Here is a 14,759-nt window from a genome sequence, read left to right as displayed (position 1 = left end):
AATCTTTGTGAAAAACAAGAATTTTCAGTTTTCCTACTGTCCTTTGAGTACTTTCTCTTTCGTAGCTTTCACATTATTTTGTCTTTCATTTTAAAGACAGTAAAATATTTTCCACTTAAAAGTAGTCTATACAGAGACAGACTGTACCTTTCAGAAGAATGTTTTCAATTCATATAAATTTTCAGGATAATATTTAATAACTTACTACTTCATTGAGATAGTGTCATATGGCCTCAATTTAAAATTTGTTTTCGGCTTTTATCTGGGACAAGCTTGCGTATAATGAAGTTGCAGTGGACTCTTTAGAGGTGTGAAACATTTGTGCTTAGTCTGCCGTCTTAAACTGGAGTATAGTATAGATTTAAAAATCGTTTAAATTTAAAAGGTTTAAATTTAATCATTTCATTGTATACAAAATTTATTAGCTTTGGTCAGAGTAACTATACAAATACACAATTTTGAAAACATCTCAAGAACTTATAAAGAATTAACAATTCCTATTTAAGTTAAATTGCTTGTCATATAATACATTTAAATATTTTAGCTAATAAAATTCTTTTTTTAATTTTTATTTTAAAAATTCTTTTTTTTTTTTTTTTAAACAAACAAGCAATTGGATCATGCAGCATAGAACTTCTGAGACGTCTCTATCCAGGGGGATGAATTAGATGATCAGGACTGAATTTAGCTCTTTTCACTTCCTGGCATGTGAGCTCATTATGGCAGCCAGAATGCTTGGTGGTATGTTAGGCACCTGTTCTGTACCACCAGGTGCTCTAGATTGCAGAGCTCCACCTGAGGCCCATTAATAACCTTATTGTCCATCTCTTTAAATAATCAGTGTGTGTGTAGGAGGCAGGGGCAGCGTTGGAGATAAGGGAGTGGAGAGTTGTTGCAATGCTCAGATTGACCAGTTTTCAGTTTATATGTCTCTAAAAGAAGGAATAACGCCTCCCCCCCAACCCCATCCTGAGAGTCTCAGAGGGGTGTTTTCCAAAGAAAGTCAGGAGGGTAGTTCAAGAAAGGTTAAATGGCGGCTGAATAGAAAAACAAAAGAATGAAAAAATAGTATCCACAATAATTAATGTACTTTTAATACGCTAATGCTTATATTTTAAAGACATCTAGGCTAAGCCCTAAAAGCAGAGGAAACTTACCATTTCTGTCTTGACTTAGCAACGTATTGGTTGTACCAATATGTAGGTGAGTTACAAAAGTGAAGATTTTTATTAGTCTCTTAATCTGTAGTTTCTTTCTATATGGGTAATAGATCTTCTTTTTAAAATTTCAGTAGTTGTGGAGGTGTAGGTTACATGGATAAGTCCTTTAGTGGCGATTTCTGAGATTTTAGTGTACCCATCACCCAAGCAGTGTATACTGCAGCTAATATGTTAGAAATTCATTCCTTAGTGGATTAACACATTATCCTTTTTTCCTTTTTAAAAAATGCATTTTTAATTGAAAAATAATTGTATATATATATATTAGGTACAATGTCATGTTTCTATACATGTATGTATTGTGGCATGATCCAGTTGGGCTCATACATCCATCACCTCACATATTTCTTTGTATTTCAGAATATTTAAAATCGAATCTTTTAGCAAATTTTAAAAATATACATTGTTATTAACTGTAGTCACTGTGCAATAGGTAACCAGAACTTATTTTTCCTGACTAAAACTTTCTACCCTTTGACTATCATCTCTCCTTTCCCTCTCCTCAGCCTCTGGTAGCCACCATTCCATTCTCCGCTTCGATGGGTTTGACTCTTCTGTATTTCACAATGAGTGAGATCCTGCATATTTGTCTTTCTCTGCCTAGCTAATTTCACTTAGCATAATGTCTTCTAGATTCATCTGTGTTGTTGCAAAGGATAGAATTTCCTACTTTTTTAAGGCTAAATGATATTCCGTGGTGTGTGTCTGTGTGTGTGCATATACACACACACATACATATGTGTATATATATATACACACACACACACATAAAACACTTTTCACATCCATTCATGATGGGCACTTCAATTTTTTCGTATCTTGGCTATTGTGAATAATGCTGCAATGAACATGGGAGTGCAGTCATTTTATATACAGTTTCAAATTTGTTGGACATCCTGTTTTTCCACATTTTATTTTCAATCCCAAAAGAAAGAGTGCTGGAAAATCTATTTTTAGTGTTTTGAGGAACCTCCATATTGTTTTCTAAAATGGCTGTACTGATCTACATTCTCAGCAAAGACTGTACAAGAGTTCCCTTTTCTCCACATCACCACTTATCTTTTCATTGTTTAAAACTCATAGGCATTCTAATGGTTGTGAGGTGGTATCTCATGGTTTTAATTTGTACATTCATGATTATTAGTGTTATTGAGCATTTTTTCATATATCTGGCCTTTTACATGTATTCTTTTGAGAAATGTCTATTCAGGTCCGTTGCCCATTTTTAAAATAGGGTTATTTATTTTCTTATTACTGAGTAGTTAGAGTTACTTATATATTTTATCTGTTAGCCCTCCATCTGATGCATAATTTGCTAACATTTTCTCCCCATCTGTGCGTTCTCTTCACTCTACTGCTGTTTTTGCTATACAGATTTTGTTTCACATAATCCCATTTGTAGATTTTTGCTTTTGCTGCCTGTCCTGTTGGAGTTATAGCCAAGAAATTACTGCTCACACCACTACCGTGAAGCTTTTTCTCCTTTGTTTTCTTCTTGTAGTTCTACAGCTTCTGGTCTTATGTTTAATCCATTTTGAGATGATTTTTGCATAAGGAATGAGATATAACTTCAAATTCATTCCTCTATAGTTTCCCCAACACCATTTATTAAAAACATTGTCCTTTCTCTATTGTGTGTTCTTGGCACTTTTGTCAAAAATCAATTGACCATAGATAAGTTGCGTTTTTTCCAGAGTCTGCATCCTATTCCACTGGTCGATGTGTCTGTTTTTATGGCAGTACCATGCTATTTTGAATACCATAGCTTTGTAATATATTTTGAAATGATGTAGTGTGATGCCTCCAGCTTTGTTCTTTTTGCTCAAGATTGCTTCAGCTATTTAGGATTTTCTGTGCTTCCATATACATTTTAGGATTTCTTTTTCTATGTTTGTGAAAAATGACATTGGAATTTTGATAGGGATTGCATCGAATCTGCTAGTGGATAACACATTAAAAAATGTCATACTTTGGACAGTATGAACATTTTAACAATATTCTTCCAGTCCATGAATATGCGATACATTTCTATTTATTTGTGCCTTCATTTTTTTAACTAATATTTTATAGTTCTCAGTAAACAGATCTTTCACCACAGGTTAAATTTACTCATAAGTGTTATACTTTTTAATGCTATTTTTTTTTCCACTGGCAGCAATGTTCAGACAAGAAATAGATTTTTCTTTTCCTACCTAAGAAAGTTCCAAGTTCACTGAGGGTATATAAGTCTCTGGAGAATATAGTTTAAGTGCCACTAACCAATAGGTTTAATGGAAACAGGTTGTGCTGGGGTAACTTCCTCAAGATGATACATACAAATTTCAGTCATTCTTACCTAGTAACCACCGTGGCTTTCTTGTTAACGAGTAAACAGCAAAAGACATTTAGCCTCAGAAAAGTATCTTATCTCATTAATGCTACTGCATATCAAAGAAGTTAAAATTCACAAGCTGAAATAACATATCAGAGTTTTCATATCCACCACTAAGTATTGATTAATCCACAACAGTAAGTCAATTATGTAGTTATTATATATAAACATCAATAGCAGACACTAAAGGGGATCTAGAAATGTAACAATCAGCAAAAACCAGGCTCTTGCCCTTAAGAAATTTAGAGGGCTCAAAGCCCTAGATAACAGGAAAAGGTATGTGAATAATCTTTTTAAGTTACAAAAGCAAAATATGTGCTATCTTTTCACTAACTAATGAAGTTAGTGGTGACAATAGGCAAAGTAAGCAAGATAATAAAAAAAGGTGTTGTACTGTGAATTGGGCTACAGTTTTCTAGAAAAGCAATTTAGGATGTTGAACCCTAAATTAAGACCAATCTTTCTTTGTAGAAATGATGTGAGCATTGAAATAAAACCATGGCCCATGTATGTGAGAAAAAAATAAATACTATTGTAAGTGGAATTGTTTTCTTAATCTTTTTCAGATACTTCATTGTTAGTGTATAGAAATGGTGATTTTTTGTATATTGATATATATCCTACAACCTCACAAAATTTGTTTATTAGTTCTAATGGCTTTTTGCTGGAGTCTTTAGGGTTTTAAATCACGTCATATTATCAGAGACACAATTCATTCTTTCTTTTCAATTTGAATGTCTTTTGATTATTTTGACAAATTGCTCTGGCTAGGACTTCCAGGACTATATTGAATAGAAGTGGTGAGAGTAGACATCTTGGTCTTGTTTCTTCTCTTAGAGAAAAAGCTTTCAACTTTTTACTATTCAGATGTTAGCTTTTGGCTTGTCATACATGGCTTTTATTTTGTTGAGGAACGTTCTTTCTATACCTAATTTGATGAAAGTTTTTATCATGACAGGATATTGAATTCTGTCAAACGGTTTTACTACATCTATTGAGATTAATCAAATTATTGTTGTCCTTTGTTCTGTTAATATGGTGAATTATATTGATTGACTGGTGCACATTGTTGAGCCATCATTGCATCCCAGAAATAAATCCCAGTTGATGGTGAATAATGTTTAATGTATTAGTATATTCACTTTGCTACTAGTTTCTTTTATTCTTGAGACAGGGTCTCACTGTGTCACCAAGGCTGGAGTGCAGTGGTACATTTATAGCTCACTGCAGCTTCATATTCCTGAGCCCAAGTGATTCTCCTGCCTTACCCTTACAAGTAGCTATGACTACAGGCACATGACACTATGCTTGGCTAATTAAAAAAAAATTTTTTTTTTTTGTAGAGATGCAGTCTTGCTATGTTATCCAGGCTGGTCTTGAACTCCCAGCCTCAAGCAATTCTCCTGCCTTGGCATCCCAAAGTGCTGGGACTACAGGGCCACTTTGCTTATATTTTGCTGAGGACTTTGCATCTGTGTTTATCAAGGATGTTGTAGTTTTCTTTTTCTTTTCTTGAGACAGAGTCTCGCTCTGTTGCCCAAGCACAATCTCGACTCACTGTCACCTCTGCCTCCGGAGTTCAAGCAGTTGTCCTGCCTCAGCCTCCCAAGTAGCTGGGATTTACAGGTGCCTGCCGCCACACCCAGCTAATTTTTGTATTTTTTAGTAAAGACTGGGTTGTGCCATGTTGGCCAGGGTGGTCTGGAACTCCTGACCTCAGGTAATCCGCCTGCCTCGGCTTCCTAAAGTGCTGGGATTACAGGTGTGAGCCCCATACCCGTCCAGTTTTTTTTTCTTTTTTTCTTACAGTAGCTTTGTTTGGCTTTGGTATAACAGTGATTCCAGACTCATAAGATGAGTTTGGAAGCATACCTCCTTCTTCAGTTTTTTGGAAGAGTTTAGAAGGGTTGGTATTAACTCTTTGAATGTTTCATGGAATTTACTAGTGACACTATCTGGTGTTGGGCTTTTCTCTGATGGAAGACTCTTTATTGCCGTTTCAATCTCTTTACTCATTATTGGTCTGTTCTGATTCCATTTTCTTTTTTTCTTTCTGAATTTTTTTTCATCCCCCTCCCTTGTGGCCTGCAAGGTTTCTGTTGAAAAAGCCACCGATGGTCTTACTGTCTTTTGTATGTAACAAGTTGCTTTTCCCTTGCTGCTTTCAGAATTCCCTATCTTTTGACAGTTTGATTATGATGTATCTCAGTGTGGGTCTCTTCATTGTTGGTCCAAACTGCTGTGTTTGTTTTAGGTAGGCCCCAGAAGATTAGGATGTGCCTATACTCTCAGTACAATGAGACAGGTAAGGTAGGAGCCAGACCTACTGGATGCAACTGGAAAGGCTGGGGTTCCACTTCCTTGTAATCCCCATGATGAAGCTGAGAGTGAGTGCTCTATTTCCATTCTCTCTACACTGAGCTTGGGAGAGGAACTGTGGCAAATGCCTGCACCTGTGCTCAGACTGCACCCTTCCTTCCGGGAAGAATGGGCAGACCTCGATCTACATCGCTGGGGCAACCTGGGAAAGGACACTCAGGAAGTACGAAGCTTCTGCTCGGGCTGCTGGAGGGCTTCTGTTTGTCTATCCCTTTAACTACCTGATACAAGTTAGTTAGAAGCTAGGCCATTAAGTAGCCACAGGAAAACTGTGCTTTAACTCTACTGGGGTAAAACAGGGAGCTTTGCTCTTCAGCCTCTTCTCTATTCTGTTCCCAAGGATATAGCCTTTGGAAATAGTTGCATATTCTCTACGTATCTCTTCACTTTGTCACTTAGGGAGACTTACATATTCTGTTTCCCCTGCTCCCAGAGCTAGATTTAGAATGTGGCGAGTCCCTGAGGTGGTAGCTCTAAAACGCTGGGGTGCTCAGTGCCCACCCAAACTTCCTCTAGGAGGAAACAGTAGACCTGAAGTTATTGCTGGGGTGAGCCAGGGAAGGGGGCTGAGAAAGCGCCCAGGTCCTACTCAGGCTGCTGGAAGTCTAACGTTAGTTGGCCCCATTAGCTCTCTCATGCAGACTAGTTAGAAGCTAACGGGTCAGCAGCAACAGGCGGCAGAGTATGCTGGCAAGTGCCTTCCAGAGAAACTGGGAAGTTTTGAGTTTTATCCCTTTCTCTGCCCTCTTCCTAGGAATGAAGCCCCTGCAAGTGTTTGTGTGTCCGTACAAAACTGCCCTTCTTTTTCTGTGGTCTAGAGACACTTGTGTATTTCTAGTCCCCTTTGTTCCAAGTTGGTCAATCAAGAGCCAAACCATGGGGAAACTTAGAATTAGGACACTGCATGTGTGGTTCGAACTCTCCTCCCCTCGGGCAACAGCTGTGTGTTAGGAATTCCTTTCCAATTGTATTGTGCAGTACCTGGGGGTGGGGTCCATGCCCAAGTGTGCCTCAGCTTTGCCTACCCATTTGATGTTATTTTCTTAGTTGCCCAGTTCATCAGAATCTTTGAATTCCTTTCTGATTTTCTCTGAAAGGGAACTGACCCATGAACATATGTTTGTTTGGTGCATGTGTGTGTGAGTCAAGAGTCAGGAGCCTCCTGTTTTGCCATGTTGCTGACATCACCGTATTACTCATTTTCTGAATGGTGTAATACATTGCTAGTTTGGTGTAAGGCCAGAGGATGAAGAAAAGAGAATTCAAATTCTGTTTCTCTTTCCAGAATCTCCAGTACATTGTTGAATATACATGGTGAGAAAGACCACTCGTTTTGTCTCTGATCTTAGCAGGAAAGCACGCATTAAGGCTTTCACCATTAAGTATGACACTGACTATAGCCTTTCTGTAGTTGCCCTTTATTAGTTCCCTTCTGTCTAGTTTGGTGAGAGTTATAATTAGAGGTAGATGTTGAGTTTCCTCTAGGAATTTGGATTTACAGATCATGGTAAAACATAAAATGATGACTTTTATACTTATCCAAAATAGTTGATCTTTTTAAAAACATGCAATTAAGACTAATTTTTGATATTATTTTTATCAAATCCTAGGAAAATGTCACATTTTTACTCTTCCTCTTTTCAGCAATTATCCATGTAAATTGTAAGAACGTATTAATATTGTAATTACTAAAGTTCTTAAAGTACTTACTGAAATGTTAAATTATGTTGTCTTAATTACCAGTGTCACAATAATGTTTAGACAGCTTCCGTATTACAGTGGTGTCAATGCTCATTGAGCTTTTGCATCATTTTGTTTCCTGAGTTCTCATGTTTGCTTAATCATACGGTTGGTAAAAGGATATTTCTGGATATTTTTTATTTTTTATAAAAATGGATATGTGGGCTGGGCACAGTGGCTCATGCTTTGGACTTTGGGAAGCACTTTGGGAAGCCCAGGTGGGAAGACTGCTTAAAGGAAGGAGTTCAAGACCAGCCTGGGCAACAAAGCGAGACCCCAATCATATAGTTTCTTTTCTAATTAATTTATTTTTTATTATATTGTTAAGTTCTAGGGTACATGTGCATAACGTGCAGGTTTGTTACCTATGTATACATGTGCCATGTTGGTGTGCTGCACCCATTAACTCGTCATTTACATTAGGTATATTTCCTCATGCTGTCCCTCCCCTCTCCCCCACCCCACAACAGGCCCCGGTGTGTGATGTTCCCCTTCCTGTGTGCAAGTGTTCTCATTGTTCAGTTCCCACCTATGAGTGAGAACATGCGATGTTTGGTGTTTTGTTCTTGAGATAGTTTGCTGAGAATGATGGTTTCCAGCTGCATCCATGTCCCTACAAAGGACATGAACTCATTCTTTTTCATGGCTGCATAGTATTCCATGGTGTTTATGTGCCACATTTTCTTTTTATTTATTTATTTATTTATTTATTTATTTATTATTATTATTATTATACTTTAAGTTCGAGGGTACATGTGCACAACGTGTAGCTTTGTAACATATGTATACCTGTGCCATGTTGGTGTGCTGTACCCATTAACTCGCCATTTACATTAGGTATATCTCCTAATGTTATCCCTCCCTTCTCGCCCCTCCCCACAATAGGACCTGATGTGTGATGTTCCCCTTCCTGTGTCCAAGTGATCTCATTGTTCAATTCCCACCTATGAGTGAGAATATGTGGTATTTGATTTTCTGTTCTTGAGATAGTTTGCTGAGAATGATGGTTTCCAACTGCATCTATGTCTCTACAAAGGACATGAACTAATCCTTTTTTATGGCTGCATAGTATTTGATGGTGTATATGTGCCACATTTTCTTAATCCAGTCTGTCACTGATGGCCATTTGGGTTGATCCCAAGTCTTTGCTATTGTGAATACTGCCGCAATAAACATAAGTGTGCATGTGTATTTATAGCAGCATGAGTTATAAACCTTTGGGTATATCCCCAGTAATGGGATGGTCGTGTCAAACGGTATTTCTAGTTCTAGATCCTTGAGGAATCGCCACACTGTTTTCCACAATGGTTGAAGTAGTTTACAGTCCCACCAACAGTGTAAAAGTGTTCCTATTTTTCCACATCCTGTCCAGCACCTGTTGTTACCTGACTTTTTAATGATTGCCATTCTAACTGGTGTGAGATGGTAACTCATTGTGGTTTTGATTTGCGTTTCTCTGATGCTGAGAGATGATGAGCATTTCTTCATGTGTCTGTTGGCTGTATGAATGTCTTCCTTTGAGAAGTGTCTGTTCATATCCTTTGCCCACTTTTTGATGGGGTTGTTTTTTTCTTGTAAATTTGTTTTGAGTTTTTTGTAGGTTCTGGATATTAGCTCTTTGTCAGATGAGTAGATTGTAAAAATTTTCTCCCATTCTGTAGGTTGCCTGTTCACTCTGATGGTAGTTTGTTTTGCTGTGCAGAAGCTCTTTAGTTTAATTAGATCCCATTGGTCAGTTTTGGCTTTCATTGCCATTGCTTTTGGTGTTTTAGATATGAAGTCCTTGCCCATGCCTATGTCCTGAATGGTATTACCTAGGTTTTCTTCTAGGGTTTTTATGGTTTTAGGTCTAACATTTAAGTCTCTAATGCATCTTGAATTAATTTTTGTATAAGGAGTAAGGAAAGGATCCAGTTTCAGCTTTCTACTTATGGCTAGCCAATTTTCCCAGCACCATTTATTAAACAGGGAATCCTTTCCCCAGTTCTTGTTTTTGTCATGTTTGTCAAAGACCAGATGGCTGTAGATGTGTGGTATTATTTCTGAGGGCTCTGTTCTGTTCCATTGGTCTATATCTCTGTTTTGGTACCAGTACCATAGGCTAACAACCAAAAAAAAGTCCAGGACCAGACGGATTCACAGCCAAATTCCACCAGAAGTACAAGAAGGAGATGGTACCATTCCTTCTGAAACTGTTCTAATCAATAGAAAAAGAGGGAATCCTCCCTAACTCATATTATGAGGCCAACATTATCCTGATACTAAAGCCTGTATCAAAGCCTGGCAGAGACACAAAAGAAAAAGAGAATTTTAGACCAATATCACTGATGAACATCAATGCAAAAATTCTCAGTAAAATACTGGCAAACCAAATCCAGCTGCACATCAAAAAGCTTATCCACCATGATCAAGTGGGCTTCATCCCTGGGAAGCAAGGTTGGTTTTGGTACCAGTACCATGCTGTTTTGGTTACTGTAACCTTGTAGTACAGTTTGAAGTCAGGTAGCGTGATGCATCCAGCTTTGTTCTTTTGGCTTAGGATTGTCTTGGCAATGCGTGGTCTTTTTTGGGTCCACATGAACTTTAAAGCAGTTTTTTTCCAATTCGGTGAAGAAAGTCATTGGTAGCTTAATGGAGATGGCATTGAATCTATAAATTACCTTGGGCAGTATGGCCATTTTCACGATATTGATTCTTCCTATCCATGAGCATGGAATGTTCTTCCATTTGTTTGTGTCCTCTTTTATTTCACTGAGCAGTGGGTTGTAGTTCTCCTTGAAGGGGTCCTTTACATCCCTTGTAAGTTGGATTCCTAGGTATTTTATTCTCTTTGAAGCTATTGTGAATGGGAGTTCATTCATGATTTGGCTCTCTGTTTGTTACTGGATGCTTGTGAGTTTTGCACATTGATTTTGTATCCTGAGACTTGGCTGAAGTTGCTTATCAGCTTAAGGAGATTTTGGGCTGAGATGATGGGGTTTTCTAAATATACAATCATGTCATCTGCAAACAGGGACATTTTGACTTCCTCGTTTCCTAATTGAATACCCTTTATTTCTTTCTCTGCCTGATTGCCCTGGCCAGCACTTCCAACACTATGTTGAATAGGAGTGGTGAGGGAGGGCATCCCTGTCTTGTGCCAGTTTTCAAAGGGAATGCTTCCAGTTTTTGCCCATTCAGTATGATATTGGCTTTGGCTTTGTCATAAATAGCGCTTATTATTTTAAGATACGCCCATCAATACCGAATTCATTGAGAGTTTTCAGCATGAAGGGCTGTTGAATTTTGTCAAAGGCCTTTTCTGCATCTATTGAGATAAACATGTGGTTTCTGTCTTTAGTTCTGTTTATATGCTGGATTACGTTCATTGATTTGCATATGTTGAACCAACCTTGCTTCCCAGGGATGAAGCCCACTTGATCATGGTGGATAAGCTTTTTGATGTGCAGCTGGATTCGGTTTGCCAGTATTTTACTGAGAATTTTTGCACTGATGTTCATCAGGGATATTGGTCTAAAATTCTCTTTTTCTTGTTGTCTCTCTGCCAGGCTTTGGTATCAGGATAATGTTGGCCTCATAAAATGAGTTAGGGAGGATTCCCTCTTTTTCTATTGATTAGAACAGTTTCAGAAGGAATGGTACCATCTCCTTCTTGTACCTCTGGTAATATTCGGCTGTGAATCCGTCTGGTCCTGGACTTTTTTTGGTTGGTAGGCTATTAATTATTGCCTCAATTTCAGAGCCTGTTATTGGTCTATTCAGAGATTCAACTTCTTCCTGGTTTAGTCTTGGGAGAGTGTATGTGTCCAGGAATTTATCCATTTCTTCTAGGTTTTCTAGTTTATTTGCATGTAGGTGTTTATAGTATTTTCTGATGGTAGTTTGTATTTCTGTGGGGTTGGTGTTGACATCCCCCTTATTATTTTTTATTGCATCTATTTGATTCTTCTCTCTTTTCTTCTTTATTAGTCTTGCTAGCGGTCTATCAATTTTGTTGATCTTTTCAAAAAACCAGCTCCTGGATTTATTTTTTGGAGGGTTTTTTGTGTCTCTAGCTCCTTCAGTTATTTCTTGCTCTGATCTTAGTTATTTCTTGCCTTCTGCTAGCTTTCGAATGTGTTTGCTCTTGCTTCTCTAGTCCTTTTAATTGTGATGTTAGGGTGTCAATTTGAGATCTTTCCAGCTTTCTCTTGTGGGCATTTAGTGCTATAAATTTCCCTCTACACACTGCTTTAAATATGTCCCAGAGATTCTGGTATGTTGTATCTTTGTTCTCATTGGTTTCAAAGAACATCTTTATTTCTGCCTTCATTTTGTTATGTATCCAGTAGTCATTCAGGAGCAGGTTGTTCCGTTTCCATGTAGTTGACTGGTTTTGAGTGAGTTTCTTAATCCTGATTTCTAGTTTGATTGCCCTGTGGTCTGAGAGACAGTTTGTTATAATTTCTTTTCTTTTACATTTGCTGAGGAGTGCTTTACTTCCAACTATGTGGTCAATTTTGGAATACGTGGGATGTGGTGCTGAGAAGAACATATATTCTGTTTACTTGGGGTGGAAAGTTCTGTAGATGTCTATTAGGTCTACTTGGTGCAGAGTTGAGTTCAATTCCTGGATATCCTTGTTAACTTTTGTCTCGTTGATCTGTCTAATGTTGACAGTGGGGTGTTAAAGTCTCCCATTATTACTGTGTGGGAGTCTAAGTCTCTTTGTATGTCTCTAATGACTTGCTTTATGAATCTGGGTGTTACTCTACTGGGTGTATACATATTTAGGATTGTTAGTTCTTCTTGTTCAATTGATCCCTTTACCATTATGTAGTGGCTTTCTTTGTCTCTTTTGATCTTTGTTGGTTTAAAGTCTGTGTTATCAGAGACTAGGATTGCAACCCCTGCCTTTTTTTGTTTCTCAATTGCTTGGTAGATCTTCCTCCATCGCTTTATCTTGAGCCTATGTGTGCCTCTGCACAGATATGGGTCTCCTGAAAACAGTACACTGATGAGTCTTGACTCTTTATCCAATTTGCCAGTTTGTGTCTTGTAATTGGAGCATTTAGCCCATTTATACTTAAGGTTAATATTGTTATGTTTATTTGATCCTATGAATTTGATCCTGTCATTATGATGTTAGCTGGTTATTTTGCTCATTAGTTTATGCAATTTCTTCCTAGCATCGATGGTCTTTACCATTTGGCATGTTTTTGCAGTGGCTGGTACTGGTTGTTCGTTTCTCTCTTTAGTGCTTCCATCAGGAGCTCTTGTAGGGCAGACCTGGTGGTGACAACATATCTAAGAATTTGCTTGTCTGTAAAGGATTTTATTTCTCCTTCACTTATGAAACTTAGTTTGGCTGGATATGAAATTTTGGTTTGAAAATTCTTTTAAGAATGTTGAATATTGGCCCCCACTCTCTTCTGGCTTGTGGAGATTCTGCCAAGAGATCCACCGTTAGTCTAATGGGCTTCCCTTTGTGGGTAACCCGACCTTTTTCTCTGGCCACCCTTAATATTTTTTCCTTCATTTCAACTTTGGTAAATCTGACAATTATGTGTCTTGAAGTTGCTCTTCTCGAGGAGTATCTTTGTGGTGTTCTCTGTATTTCCTGAATTTGAATGTTGGCCTGCCTTGCTAGGTTGGGGAAGTTTTCCTGGATAATATCCTGCAGAGCGTTTTCCAACTTGATTCCATTCTCCCCATCACTTTCAGGCACAGCAGTCAGACGTAGATGTGGTCTTTTCACATAATCCCATATTTCTTGGAAGCTTTGTTCATTTGTTTTTCGTCTTTTTTCTCTAGACTTCTCTTCTCGCTTCATTTCATTCATTTGATCTTCAGTCACTGATACCCTGTCTTCCAATTGATCAAATTGGTTACTGAGGCTTGTGCGTTTGTCACGTATTTCTGGTTCCATGGTTTTCAGCTCCATCAGGTCATTTAAGGACTTCTCTACATTGATTATTTTAGTTAACCATTGGTCTAATCTTTTTTCAAGGTTTTTAGCTTCTTTGTGATGGGTTTGAACTTCCTCCTTTAGCTCAGAGAAGTTTGATTGTCTGAAGCCTTCTTCTCTGAACTCGTCAAAGTCATTCTGTGTCCAACTTTGTTCTGTTGCTGGCGAGGAGCTGCCCTCTTTGGAGGGGGAGAGGCGCTCTGATTTTTAGAATTTTCAGCTTTTCTGCTGTTTTTTTTTTTTTTTTTTTTTTTGCCATCTTTGTGGTTTTATCTACCTTTGTTCTTTGATGATGGTGACATACAGATGGGGTTTTGGTGTGGACGTCCTTTCTGTTAGTTTTGTTTCTAACAGTCAGGACCCTCAGCTGCAGGTCTGTTGGAGTTTGCTGGAGGTCCACTCCAGACCTTGTTTGCCTGGGTATCAGCAGCAGAGGCTGTAGAAGAGTGAATATTGCTGAACAGCAAATGTTGCTGCCTGATCGTTACTCTAGAAGCTTCATCTCAGAGGGGTACCTGACCGTGTGAGGTGTCAGTCTGCCCCTAGTTGGGCGTGCCTCTCAGGCTGCTCGGGGGTCAGGGACCCACTTGAGGAGGCAGTCTCCTGTTCTCAGATCTCAAACTCCATGCTGGGAGAACCACTACTCTCTTCAAAGCTGTCAGACAGGTACATTTACATATGCAGATGTTTCTGCTGCCTTTTGTTTGGCTATGCCCTGTCCCCAGAGGTGGAGTCTACAGAGGCAGGCAGGCCTCCTTGAGCTGCGGTGGGTTCCACCCAGTTCAAGCTTCTAGGCCACTTTACCTACTCAAGTCTCAGCAATGGCAGGTGCCCCTCCCCCAGCCTTGCTGCCACCTTGCAGTTAGATCTCAGACTGCTGTGCTAGCAATGAGGGAGGCTCTGTGAGCGTGGGACCCTCTGAGCCAGGCGTGGGATATAATCTCCTGATGCTCCGTTTTCTAAGACCCTTGGAAATGCGCAGTATTAGGGTGGGAGTGACCCATTGTTCCAGGTGCTGTGTGTCATGGTTTCCCTTGTCTAGGAAAGGGAATTCCCTTCCCCCTTGCGCTTCCCAGGTGACGCGATGCCTTGCTCTGCTTCA

Source organism: Papio anubis, chromosome 8 (genome assembly GCF_008728515.1).
Source record: "Papio anubis isolate 15944 chromosome 8, Panubis1.0, whole genome shotgun sequence".
Lineage (NCBI taxonomy): Eukaryota > Metazoa > Chordata > Mammalia > Primates > Cercopithecidae > Papio > Papio anubis.
This window is presented reverse-complemented; position numbering follows the sequence as displayed.